Source organism: Pelobates fuscus, chromosome 2, assembly GCF_036172605.1.
Source record: "Pelobates fuscus isolate aPelFus1 chromosome 2, aPelFus1.pri, whole genome shotgun sequence".
In the NCBI taxonomy this organism is placed as follows: Eukaryota; Metazoa; Chordata; class Amphibia; order Anura; family Pelobatidae; genus Pelobates; species Pelobates fuscus.
Genome location: NC_086318.1, coordinates 374,022,289 through 374,035,776, shown reverse-complemented (window position 1 = coordinate 374,035,776; position 13,488 = coordinate 374,022,289). Strand labels below are relative to the sequence as shown.

At 44.2% G+C, this 13,488-nt stretch overlaps 1 long non-coding RNA gene across 2 annotated transcripts in view; it reads left to right on the top strand.

Moving 5' to 3' along the window:
• LOC134585923 (uncharacterized) overlaps nt 1-12,858 on the top strand; it is a 74,537-nt gene extending 61,679 nt beyond the window's left edge. For both annotated transcript variants that reach the window (XR_010086559.1, XR_010086558.1), the window contains exon 4: nt 12,681-12,858. This is a non-coding gene — a long non-coding RNA (uncharacterized LOC134585923). The remainder of the gene's footprint in view (nt 1-12,680) is intronic.
• Nucleotides 12,859-13,488: the final 630 nt, after the last annotated feature.

Here is a 13,488-nt window from a genome sequence, read left to right as displayed (position 1 = left end):
GTACATAATTATTAAGTTGGCTCCCTACAAGTGGGTCCTTATACGGGTAAATGGCAAAAAAAGATCAAAGAATATTTAACATTTATAGAGAGATCAAAAGGGTTAAAAGTATGACCTTTAATCAAAAAAAGTCAAAATCACATTTACTTGTTCAGCTTTTGACGTTATTGTCCGCTGTTTGTGTGTCTGCGTAGTGTTGGTTTTGGGGAACGAGAGTGAACGTGTGATACTTTCCATTAATGAATAAATTCACTTGAATTGTTTTATGAGATGAATAGACAATGTATTTGAATTGCGCTTAAAATTAATAGCTTACCAAATTCAAACTTAACATTTAGAGCAGTCAAGAGGCACACCTGCAGTAAATACAAAGTTTAAACATTGCATTCTTAGTGTGAAGATCCTAAAAAATCCCTCAATATGTTCCTCCCGCTGGGTGGTCAGGAGGAAAGTCTGAAAGAGGAATGGCTTCTATTGTTTATTGGCTGTCTTAAGTAGTGACCTCACGTGTCTTGATAGAAGGAGAGCACCTGTTTATCTGTAGTGATCTGCTGAGTCTGTATGCACATAAATGTCCCACAGAGAGACTCTGTTCTGGCATTTCTATGTGTGTGTTAACATACGTTGGAATAAAATAGTGCTTTGTCATTTACAGAGATAGTTATCACTTAAACTGCTGTAATATGGGTTTATACATTTTTTCTTTGTTTTTGTTTTTTGTTTTGTTTGCTGAATTACTACAATTCTATCTATCTATCTATCTATCTATCTATCTATCTACCGTCCTGCCATTCTGTGTTATAACTCATTATACTTATTACCCGCTTTATATTATTATTATTTTATTATTTATATAGCGCCAGCAAATTCCGTAGCACTGTACAGTGGGTGGACTAACAGACACTTAATTGTAACCAGACAAATGGATGCACAGGAACAGAGGGGTTGAGGGCCCTGCTCAATGAGCTTGCATGCTATAGTTGTAGGATGGTAAGTATACAGACTGGGATTTTCACTAAATTGAACCATGTTGAGAACTCACAGTGAATTTTATATTAAAGGCCGGAGCAGTCAAACTTGTAAAAAAGGTAAGAATATTTCCTGTTTGCCTATATTGATCATACATTTGAAATTCACTTTTAAATTCTTGATAATTCTCATTTTTACTGAATAACCCTGAGCATTTGCTCCATATTTATGACTGTGATTCCAGTGGGTTCCTGACAAGCGCTTCAAAAGACCACCAAGAAAGACCGAAAGATTAGCTCATACTGAGTTCCAAGCTGATGTGATTTTCTCTGGTAGAATAGTGTACCAACTTTTTGGATGTAGGCAGTGATCCCTACATTGCAAGTAAGAGCTTAGACTCCAGATGATTCTTCTCAGTATTAGATCCAGATGGTTTTCTGAGTATTAGATGAAGATAGTTTTCTGAGTATTAGGTCCAGATAGTTTTCCGAGTATAAGGTCCAGACGTAAGTGTTCTGAATATGATTTCTGTTATCAAGGTGAATTTCATATGAATGGAAAATGATCTAAATGACCCGTGTATGGTGCCAGAAGGGGCATTGTGGGTAACATCCCTGCTGTTTTAGTAAAATAGTGTAGAGACACTCTGGATTTAGAATGTTTCGAAATTTTTGTTTATTGTTATTCTTTCACTGAAGAAATCTCAAAATGTCCATGTTCCCCCTGAGTTATTTATGAGTAGAAGACATGTGACTGAAAAACAAAAAAAACCTTCCCACGTGGATGATAAATTCACATTCTGGAAACTATACATTTAGACAACAAATGTGTAGATATCAAAACATATTTGCCCGATGAACACTTCTTCCTCCTAGACAACTGTGCAGCCATTACACCCTTCTCCTCTCTCTAGCAACATATCGTTGTGAGCTGGCTGTTAAGACAAAATGATTGAATGATGTGGATCATATTAATGCATGCAATAAAAGGTTAACTAAACATTTGCAGGGTTATTTACTAAAGTAAGAATTCAAAGTGGATTCAGAGTGAATTTCATATTTAAATCATGTATTCCTGACTCTATGGTGTTAGAATCACCATTTATGTGGCTTGCCTCTTTTAAAAGGTAAGAAAACTCACCTTATATTAAGCTCCACACAGGTCCGTCGACACTGCTGTCCCCCCCCCCCCCCCCCTGTCAGAAATGCTGATCTCAGGCAATCCAAAGCATTGGATTGGCTGAGATTGTCAAGGAGGTGGTGGGGCACCTCAGAGAGATGCATTGAATCAGAGCGTGAAGACGCTGACCATCAGTGCTGCACATTGTGTAGCGCCTCCCCAGGAAGCAGATCTGAGGAATGGCCACTGGAGGTCTCTCTATTGAGCAAAATATGTGTTTACAACAAAACGACTGCAGGAACTGACTATACTCACCATAACAACTACATTAAGCTGTAGTTGTTCTGGTGACTATAGTGTCCCTTTAAGCCTATCTTTCATATTTAACTGAAAGCATGTTGGATTTAGAGATTTTTTTTCAGTTTGTCTATTTTCACCTTAAATTTGAAATTCCCTTTGAATTCACCTTGAATTCTAACTTTATTGAATAACCCTGTGAGTGTTTGCTTGCTTCACCTGCTTGAAGAGATTGCCATGTGGTGATTTATTTCACACCTCTTTAATACTTGTGGATGCATATCAAATATTCCCAGTAGTACTATCGGATAACATTGCTCTCTGTGTTTTTATAATCTGCCCAGAGACATAGTACATACAAAATAGTTTTAAATCTATTGCATTCACTTAGAAAATGTTCAATATGAAATATCCCTTACAAACGGAGCATTACCAATTAGGCTTCTTCTCGAAAAACAAACAATTTTCTAAGAGTTTAATCAATAGCGGTATGTGGACACAAGTAACCCTAGCTATGTGAGTGACAATAGCTGCCAAACATGGTACATTCACATTGAGACATTTAAAGTCTCCTGTTCAATTAATTCTGAAATTTGGTAGTAAACAATATCTGTAATAAATAAATAAATACATTCTATGAATATATACTATACAAAAATCAAATAGAAATGCAAAATCTATTCTTTAAAGCACATTTGTAGTCACAAACAAGAATGTAGTCATAAAATATAATTAAAATAGAGCTTTGTGGGGGGGCGGGGCCTGACTAGCTAGATGAACGGACGCATGTTACAGAAGCTCTTGAGCCCAAAAAGATTAAAAGTACTAGCAGCCAAGCAGTGGTACATACCGCAAATCTAGCAGGCTACAGAGGGGAGAACGAGAGGATCCGAAGGATACCAAACTCAGAGCCCTTTGGACTCGGAGCGGCTCCCAAGAAGGCGGGTAACACGGGCAGCCCCGCAATCGAAGCCTACCTTGCAGCTTCTCAGGCGAGGCATGACCTCATCTTCACCAGATTCTGGGCGACACTGTCAGCAAGGCAGGAGGGTGCATTGGAACCTGAGCGGCCCGCAGCTGAACCAGCAAAGCCACAAACCCACTCCCGCAGATCTATCAAACACTCGACATGGGGCAGATGGGCGAAAAAGCAGCGCCCCCGCAAACAGCTGCATACAATGGCGAAACGTACGCCTGCCGCCCCACGGAAGCTGGGAACACACTGCTGAAAGCAAGTAGCAAGGGAGAGAGAGGACGGAGCCCAAACAGACAGGAATCTGACACACACAGCCCCACAAGATGGCGGATCCGAGTACAGGAAAGCCACACGGCACACAGCTGCAGAACAGCCACATACTCCCACAGAGAGAAGATCGCAGCATAGAGCCTACCCGCGCCAACATGACCAGCAACTGCCTCACAGACTTCGCATCGGATGAAAGAAAGCGAAGACCCGAGTTGTCTGATGGCACACTAAAGCACCACCACCGGCACAGAGGACATTATAGAACGTACTTAAGGTGGTGGACTCCTGTAAATAAATTACTCTCACAATATGACGCTAACTAACACAGTTCATCTGCATAGACACACATATTAGCTAAGCCTGTTTACACTGTGGCCTCACAATTAATGTGGACACTCTACTGACCAAATAGACCAAGCCTATCTGTATAATGAACCTACCAACACTGAAGATGCTTTAAAGGACACAACTGACTAAGCATGTCCACACAGTGACCTCGCTAACACTAGAGGGGCTCATAACCGACCAAACCTGTTTAAATCGTGTTAACCTTTCTTTAAATATATAAAAAATGTGCATGCTTTCTCATGTACCTCACTGTTATAGATCATAACAAAATGCTGGAGGATTGCTGTTGGGGTACCTCACAAGCTACTGTACTATAACTATGCACTGCAGAAAAAATACAAATAAAATAAAATAGAGCTTTGTTTCTTTCCCAAGCTCATTTATTCTTCTAAAAAGTCCAAGTCAGGTTTGTCAAGTCCACCAGTCATCATGTGATGACTACACTCCCCCAATGATTGTTTAAATCTTGCTTGTCTATCTGTGGGCACCCTTCTTGCTACATACATAACCTTTTCATATATACTTTATGGAACTAGTGTCTCAAAGTAAAACTATTTCGAGGACTTTGGCCAAGTCAGCTTCTCCCTTAGGTAACAAGACTGTAGGTAGAGATGGACGCATTAACCAAGGCTTGAGAAAGAATGTAATACTGGAAGAAAAAAAAAACATAATACATAGTCGCAGAGGGAGTAAACAAAATGCAGAATAAGGGTAATTTTGTCTCTCTAGAACTGCCCACAGTACCACGGAGATTACCGGAAGTTGCTGGTGAAAATGGAGGTTATCTCTTGCAAAAGTGATGGGATTTAAAAAAGTTTCAACCCAAAAGTAATACAATTTGCGCTAATATGTCTCTGTCATAGACATTGTTGGACAGCCTATGAGTCATGAAATCAAACCTCTTATACCGTGTTTAAATATGGAGAAGCTGGAGGTGACAAGTACATCTTCATCTAGGGTAAAACATATCTAGTTATGCCCCTATCACCCGCCATTAGAGATGTCGCGAACATAAAATTTTCTGTTCGCGAACGGCGAACGCGAATTTACGCAAATATTCGCGAACGGGCGAACCGGGCGAACCGCCATAGACTTCAATAGGCAGGCGAATTTTAAAACCCACAGGGACTCTTTCTGGCCACAATAGTGATGGAAAAGTTGTTTCAAGGGGACTATCACCTGGACTGTCGGAGGGGGATCCATGGCAAAACTCCCATGGAAAATTACATAGTTGATGCAGAGTCTGGTTTTAATCCATAAAGGGCATAAATCACCTAACATTCCTAAATTGTTTGGAATAACGTGCTTTAAAACATCAGGTATGATGTTGTATCGATCAGGTAGTGTAAGGGTTACGCCCGCTTCACAGTGAAAGACCAAACTCCCCATTTAACGCACCGCAAACTACCGCAAACAGTCCATTTGCACAACCGCAAACTTCCCATTTGCACAAGGTTGGATACCAAGCTAGCCATGTCCCGTTCCTTGTCCTCACTGATGTCATTGAAGGTCTCTTCCTCCACCCAGCCACATACAACACCAAGGGTCCCCGAAAGGTGACAACAAGCCCCCTGGGACGCCTGCTGTGTTTGGTCCTCCACCTACTCAAAGCCACCTTCCTCCTCTGACTCCTCTTCTTCAGACTCCTCTCTCTGCGTTGCCTCTCTCTGCATTACTATAAGGTGTGTTAAGTAGTACTATTCCTATCAGTTTAATCCCTGTTACGTCCCCTATCAGGGGACGTGTATATGGCATCGATTTTAGGAACCGGGAGATGGAAAAAGATGCTCGGTCGGTCCTCCTACTTCAAATTTGGGGCACTGCGCGTGCAATCTAATGTGCCACCAGATAGGAGTGGTGTGTTAAGTAGTACTATTCTTATCAGTTTAATCACTGTTACGTGCCCTATCAGGGGACGTGTATATGGCATCGATTTTAGGAACCAGGAGATGGAAAAAGATGCTTGGTTGGTCCTCCTACTTCAAATTTGGGGCACTGCGCGTGTAATCTAATGTGCCACCAGATAGGAGTGGTGTGTTAAGTAGTACTATTCTTATCAGTTTAATCCCTGTTACGTCCCCCTCATCAGGCCTTTTTTAGTTGAATGTATCGCCCACTGTCAGTCCCTTTGGGATCCATCCCTCATTCATCTTAATAAAGGTGAGGTAATCTAGACTTTTTTGACCTAGGCGACTTCTCTTCTCAGTGACAATACCTCCTGCTGCACTGAAGGTCCTTTCTGACAGGACACTTGAAGCGGGGCAGGCCATAAGTTCTATCGCAAATTGGGATAGCTCAGGCCACAGGTCAGGCCTGCACACCCAGTAGCCAAGGGGTTCATCGCTCCTCAGAGTGTCGATATCTGCAGTTAAGGTGAGGTAGTCTGCTACCTGTCGGTCGAGTCGTTCTCTGAGGGTGGACCCCGAAGGGCTGTGGCGATGCGTAGGACTTAAAAAGCTCTGCATTTCCTCCATCAACAACACGTCTGTAAAGCGTCCTGTCCTTGCTGGCATGGTCGTGGGAGGAGGAGGATTACTTTCACCTCTTCCCCTGTTAGATTCCCATTGTGCTGTGACATCACCCTTATACGCTGTGTAAAGCATACTTTTTAATTTATTTTGGAACTGCTGCATCCTTTCCGACTTGCGGTTATTCGGTGACATTTCAGGCACTTTCTGCTTTTACTGGGGGTCTAGTAGCGTGGACACCCAGTACAGGTCGTTCTCCTTCAGCCTTTTTATACCAGGGTCCCTCAACAGGCACGACAGCATGAAAGACCCCATTTGCACAAGGTTGGATGCCGAGCTACTCATGTCCTGTTCCTCGTCCTCAGTGATCTCACTGAAGGTATGTTCTTCCCTCCAGCCACGTACAACACCACGGGTACCAGATAGGTGACAACGAGCACCCTGGGATGCCTGTTGTGGTTGGTCTTCCTCCTCCTCCTCAAAGCCACATTCCTCCTCTGACTCCTCTTCCTCACAATCCTCTTCCAGCGTTGCTGCAGGTCCAGCAAGCAATGCTGATAAGGCTGTTTCTGGTGGTGATGGTGACCACAACTCTTCCTCTTCACGCTCATCTACGGCATGATCCAGCACTCTTCGCAGGGCACGCTCCAGGAAGAAAACAAATGGTATGATGTCGCTGATGGTGCCTTTGGTGCGACTGACTAGGTTTGTCACCTCCTCAAAAGGACGCATGAGCCTACAGGCATTGCGCATGAGCGTCCAGTAACGTGGCAAAAAAAATCCCAGCTACACAGAGGCTGTCCTAGCACCCCCGGTCATACAAATAGTCGTTAACGGCTTCTTCTTGTTGGAGCAGGCGGTTGAACATTAGGAGTGTTGAATTCCAACGTGTCGGGCTGTTGCAAATCAAGCGCCTCACTGGCATGTTGTTTCGCCGATGGATATCTGAAAAGTGCGCCATGTTCGTGTAGGATTGCCTGAAATGGCCACACACCTTCCTGGCCTGCTTCACGACGTCCTGTAAGCCTGGGTACTTATGCACAAAGCATGCACGGCACATGTGTCAACTTGCCCAAATTCAATGCCGCCAACAAATTTCTTCCTTTGTCACAAACCACTTTGCCGATCTCCAGTTGGTGCAGAGTCAGCCACTGATCCACCTGTGCGTTCAGGGCAGACAGGAGTGCTTGTCCGGTGTGACTCTCTGCTTTCAGGCAAGTCAACCCCAAGACGGCGTGACACTGCCGTATCCGGGATGTGGAATAGTACCTGGGGAGCTGGGGGGGGTGCCGTTGATGTGGAGCAAGACGCAGCAGCAGAAGAGCACTCAACCGAGGAGGTTATGGAAGAGGATGGAGTAGGAGGAGTAGAGGAGGTGGCAGCAGGCCTGCCTGCAAGTCGTGGCGGTGTCACCAACTCCTCTGCAGAGCCATGCATTCCATGCTTGGCAGCCGTCAGCAGGTTTACCCAATGCGCAGTGTAGGTGATATACCTGCCCTGACCATGCTTTGCAGACCAGGTATCAGTGGTCAGATGGACCCTTGAGCAAACACTGTGTGCCAGACATGCCATTACTTTCTTTTGCACAATCGAGTACAGGTTGGGGATTGCCTTTTGTGCAAAGAAATTTCATCCGGGTACCTTCCACTGCGGTGTCCCAATAGCTACAAATTTTTGGAATGCCTCAGACTCCACCAACTTGTATGGTAAAAGCTGGCGGGCTAAGAGTTCAGACAAGCCAGCTGTCAGATGCCGGGCAAGGGGGTGACTTTGTGACATTGGCTTCTTACGCTCAAACATGTCCTTGACAGACACCTGACTGTGGGCAGATGAGCAGGAACTGCTCAAGGCGAGAGACGGAGTGACGGATGGTTGAGAGGGAGCAAGGAGGACAGCAGTGGTTGACGTGGCTGAAGATGCTGGACCAGGAGGAGGATGGCGGCTTTGAGTTTGTGTGCTGCTGGTACTCATGTGTTGATCCCATAGGTGTTTGTGATGTGTGATCATGTGCCTTCGCAAAGCAGTTGTACCTAGGAGGGTGTTGGACTTCCCACGACTCAGTTTCTTTTGGCACAGGTTGCAAATGGCATCGCTGTTGTCAGAGGCAGACACACCAAAAAAATGCCACACTGCTGAGCTCTGCAATGATGGCATTCTGGTGGTGGACACAGCATGCGTTGATTGGCGTGCTGTCTGGCTGACCCCGGGTGCCGATGCATGCTGTCTGACTGTGCCACTAGCTCCTTGCGACCTCCCCCTGCGTCCAACTCGTCTCCTCCTCCTCTCTGTCTCCCCATCTGAACTTTCCCCCTGTTCTTCTTCTCTTCTAGCGGGCACCCACGTGACATCCACGGTCGAATCGTCATCATCAACTGCTTCACTTGTATCTGACAACTCAGCAAAGGAAGCAGCAGCGGGTACAACATCATCATCATCACACCGTACGTCCATGTGTGTAATGCTGCCTGACTGAGACATATCCCTGTTATCTACATCCTCTGGCAATATTGGTTGCGCATCACTCATTTCTTCCAACTGATGTATAAATAACTCCTCTGACAGATCAAGTGAAGCGGCTGTGGTGCTAGTGTTGGTGGTGGCGGCAAGTGGGCGAGTGGTAACTTGAGAGGTGCCCGAAGCTAAGCTGGAGGAGGATTGTGCTTGAAGGTTCCGAGCAGAAGCTGTAGAAGATTGGGTGTACTGTGTTAGCCAGTCAACTATGTCCTCAGAACTTTTCGAGTTCAGAGTACGTGGCCTCTGAACACTGGGCATTATTCTAGGGCCAAAGGGAATCACAGCCCCACGACCAAGACGGCCCCTGCGGGGTGGCCTGCCTCTGCCTGTCATTTTTTTTTCGATTAGTGGTACTATGCGTGCAAACTACTGTGACAACAGATATGAGTGGCACTGTGCACTGGCAGAAGTTGGCAGAGTAGACGCTGTAGGCCTGACACACACGCTTGCAGACAACTAACTGATATTCAATCTATTACAGTCAAAATTGTATTTTGAATGTACACTACTGTTACACCAGATATGAGTTGCACTGGTATGACACTGTGCCCTGGCAGGCCCTGAAACGCACATGTGTGAAGGAAACTAACTGCTATTATATTACAGTCAAAAAAGTTTTTTTTTTTTTTTAAATGCAAGCTATTGTGACACCAGATATGAGTGGTGGCACTGGGCAAGTGGGCACAGTATACGCTGTGAGCCTGACACACACGCTGGCAGGCAGGCAACTGTAATTAGATTATACAGAAAAAAAAAAAGCAGACTGATGTTCTAGCCCTAAAAGGGGCTTTTTGGGGTGCTGTCCTTACAGCAGAGATCAGATGAGTCCTTCAGGACTGTAGTGGACACTGAATACACTAGCCTAGCTATCGATTTCCCTATTAAATCAGCAACAGCTACACTGTCCCTCCTCTCACTAAGAATGCAGCTTCCGGGGGGCGGGGCCTACCTGTCATGGAGGAAAGACGCACTTCGTGTGAGCTCCTTCAATATCTCACTTTAAGCAGCTACCAACAAGCGAATTTCAGCCCAGCAGAGGATGACCCAGCAATGTTGCTCCTACCTGACCGACCTGACATGCTTAATAGCGATCAGCAACTCGACAGAGTCTTACTTACCTCCGTGTGGCAAGTGTGGCCTGGTGCTCACCGGGCGGGAGAGGCGGCCGATCTCCCAGGAGCAGCTATTTCCCGGCTGGAGCTTCGTTACCCCCCCTTGGACCGGTGGGGGTTATCCCGGTCCACCCATGAGAGGCTGACTGGAGTTAATGGACGCACAGAGCACAGCCGCCCAGGCTGACATACTCATCTGCGACTCTCCCAATATGGCGGCAGCCGCGTGTCCTCCTGGTACCAGCAAAGCATGGCAGGATATTGAGTCTAAGCTGGACAGACTCTTTAATCAATTGTGGAAGCAAATAACAAGCAGGAAGCCCCAGCAAGCTCCACCACAGTCCCAACAAGCTCCACCACAGCTAAGCGAAGCAGTCCCCATTAAAATCCACCAACGCAAAAGGTGACGAAGACGGGACCGGAGGCACAAACAGAAATGCAGAGCCTGCCCCACGTCAAGCACTCGCCTCCACCTTAAGCCATCACAATCTCAAACCGGACGTGAAGCACCACCGGGACAGATCCGACCACCCAACAAAACAAGCTTCCACCACCTCAAGCCGCGAACCCGGCACTCAGCCAGAGACTTGCCTTTGTTGTTCCAGGTATCAGGGACTCCCAGGGTCTGCACTTGGCACCCATAATGGATTGGATGAGCACAAGCAGTAAACAGCAGACTGCCAAGCATGTCCCACTATAGCCGATCCTCCACACCATGCCTTTGATCTCATGAACTGCTCTCTGCACATTAACTAATCGTAAAGTAGCAAGCGTTTAAACATGTCATTATTTCACCTCCTAAAGAGTTTATTGTCGTAGTTCCTTACATGCCTTTACCTTAACCGTTCTTGTATTATGTTATCAACTAGTCTCATCTCATGGGGCGACTCACACTTGATTTATAACTAGTGGTGGAGCTGCTGATATAAATACACAGTTGATAACATGCAAGCTACACCCTAAACATGACAGCCATCTTTCACAACAATGTACTGCTATATACTCATACCCTCAGTGCAACTAGCCATGATATACGCATGTTCAGCCTAGAATGCTCAAATATAACACACTTCTGTCTAAAAAAAAAAAAGAAAAAAAAGAATGCAGCTTCCGAATGAATCTAAAATGGATGCTGTCCAGGAGGTGGGAGGGTCTGGGAGGGAGGGTCTGCTGACTGTGATGTACAGGGTCAAAGTTTACTCAATGATGACGAATAGGGTGCGAACCGAACATCGCATATGTTCGCCATCTGTGGCGAACGCGAACAAGCTATGTTTGCCAGGAACTATTCGCCAGCGAACTATTCGGGACATCTTTACCCGCCATAACATATGGTAATTAAATGACTTGCAGTAGGGTCCATCTTTATATAGTGATGACCCTGTAACATCATAAATAAATAAATAAATCACATTTTCCCATAATATTTGGGCATCGCTTTTTAACTGGCAGCTTCTGCCACTTGCTTAGATCTATAGCTAAATCCATGTGAGAACACCTCTATATTAAAATATGTTTAAAAGTTTCCACAATCTGCCTCTTTATGCTAACAATGCACTATTGGACATTGCTATTAGGTCTCCTCTGCCTTGGAAAAAAATAAAAATTAAAGATAACATTTACCTTGAATCCAGTGCTGGATAATGCTCCTGCCGCTGATCTCCCTCCTCCGTCTGGTGTCACAGGTGACCTCACACGGTCCAGTCACATGCACTTTCATAGAAAAGGAGGTTGTAGGGAGTGATTTTGGACGGAAGGGTAATTCTAATAAGAAAAACTAAATACACGCAAAGGAGGTAGTGCACAGTGGGAGGGAGGGAGAAAGTAGGCTCTGCCTGCAAGGGAAAATATTATTACATCTGCCACTGCAGCATGCACAGAATTGGCATTAGGTAGCTCAGAGTTTTGGGCTGCCTAAGTCACATGTACTGGGGGGTGTAGTTAGCAAATAACTCTGAAAGTGCAGTATTTCAAGCAGAAACAGTGCACATTAATTACAGAAGTAGTCATGGTGGTTTAAATAACCCTTTAAATAACATGTTAATAGTAATTTACCTGGTATTAATATAAAGATTACAAAATGTTTTTTTTCAATATTTACTCTCATAATGGAGGCAGTGTATGAAAAAATTACTTTGAGACAGATGAATCATTTTTAGTAATGTGACAATCAGTATATAAAAAGATGATATAAATTAAATATATAAGAGCAGAGAAAGATTAGGCACCATGGGACCTGAGGCAGGTTACCAGTTCGGAGCCCTCTTTCATTTTTCATATATAAATGGTTAATGGCGCCAAGCAAATTTATGGCTGTCTAACCCCTGGGCCCTAGGTGGCTGCCTAGGGTCACCTTATGGGTAATCCTGCTCTGTTTAAGAGTGTTTAGTATTTGGATGTTAAGTATTTGCAGCTGCAAAGTCTGTTAAAAATACCAGTAGCTGCATTAGGCATTTACGTGATGTATGTTACCAGGTGTATTGCAAGTCTAAAATAGCTTTGAGAAATGATTGTTTAAGAAAATATTTTTCAGAAAAAGAACTGTAAGAATTGTAAGACAAATGATACATATTCTTGAGTTAATTTTATTTATTCACTTCTTCCCAGGTTCTGCACCTGAGAATCTAGACAATGCTACACTTAAGGCAACATGAAGTGCTCTGCCACGTCATCTTATTGTACATAAAGTGGTACTGACGAATGACGATGCTAACTCTGTGCGGCTCAAGATGTTGCCATGTGCTCCAAGTTCATTTGAAAGAACCAAAAAAAAGAATAAAATGGATTAACGACATATCTCTGATATTGTGAAAGTGAGCATTCTTTATCCAGAGAGTCACTTTCTATAATATTGCTAAAGGCCATTTCTATTTACACGCATTGCAGTGTCACAGTGCTACATTTATATTTACATTATGACGTATGAGACGCTACAAAGAATTTAGTAATAGGTCATTCTTTGCTAACAGGTCAAACAGTAGAAGAACCCATCAAGTAGAGAACTGGGCCATAGTATATTTAGGACCCACCACCTCAACTGGTATTTCTTCCACTGTTGTTTTCATAGCAAGTCTTGAAGTTTAATCTCTGCTAGATAGTATCATGTCCGATATCTGTGTATATGGTGTAATAGATCTGTTTTTTTGAGAGCTCTCTCCAAGCCTCTGTTTCACTAGTTACACAAATTGTCACAAATCAGGGCCATCATTCTCCTCTGAATTCTCTTTGACACAAGAACAGAGAAGAGAAGCCTGTGCTACAGCACTCAAGTCTCCAATTGAGATGTCACCTCAGCCATGATTTTTCTCGCCAGCTATTCACAGGATTTCACAGAATTTACAAGACTTGAGAGGAAATCAATGAATTAAAGGAAGACTTTAAACACCATAACCACTATAGCATGTTATAATGCTTA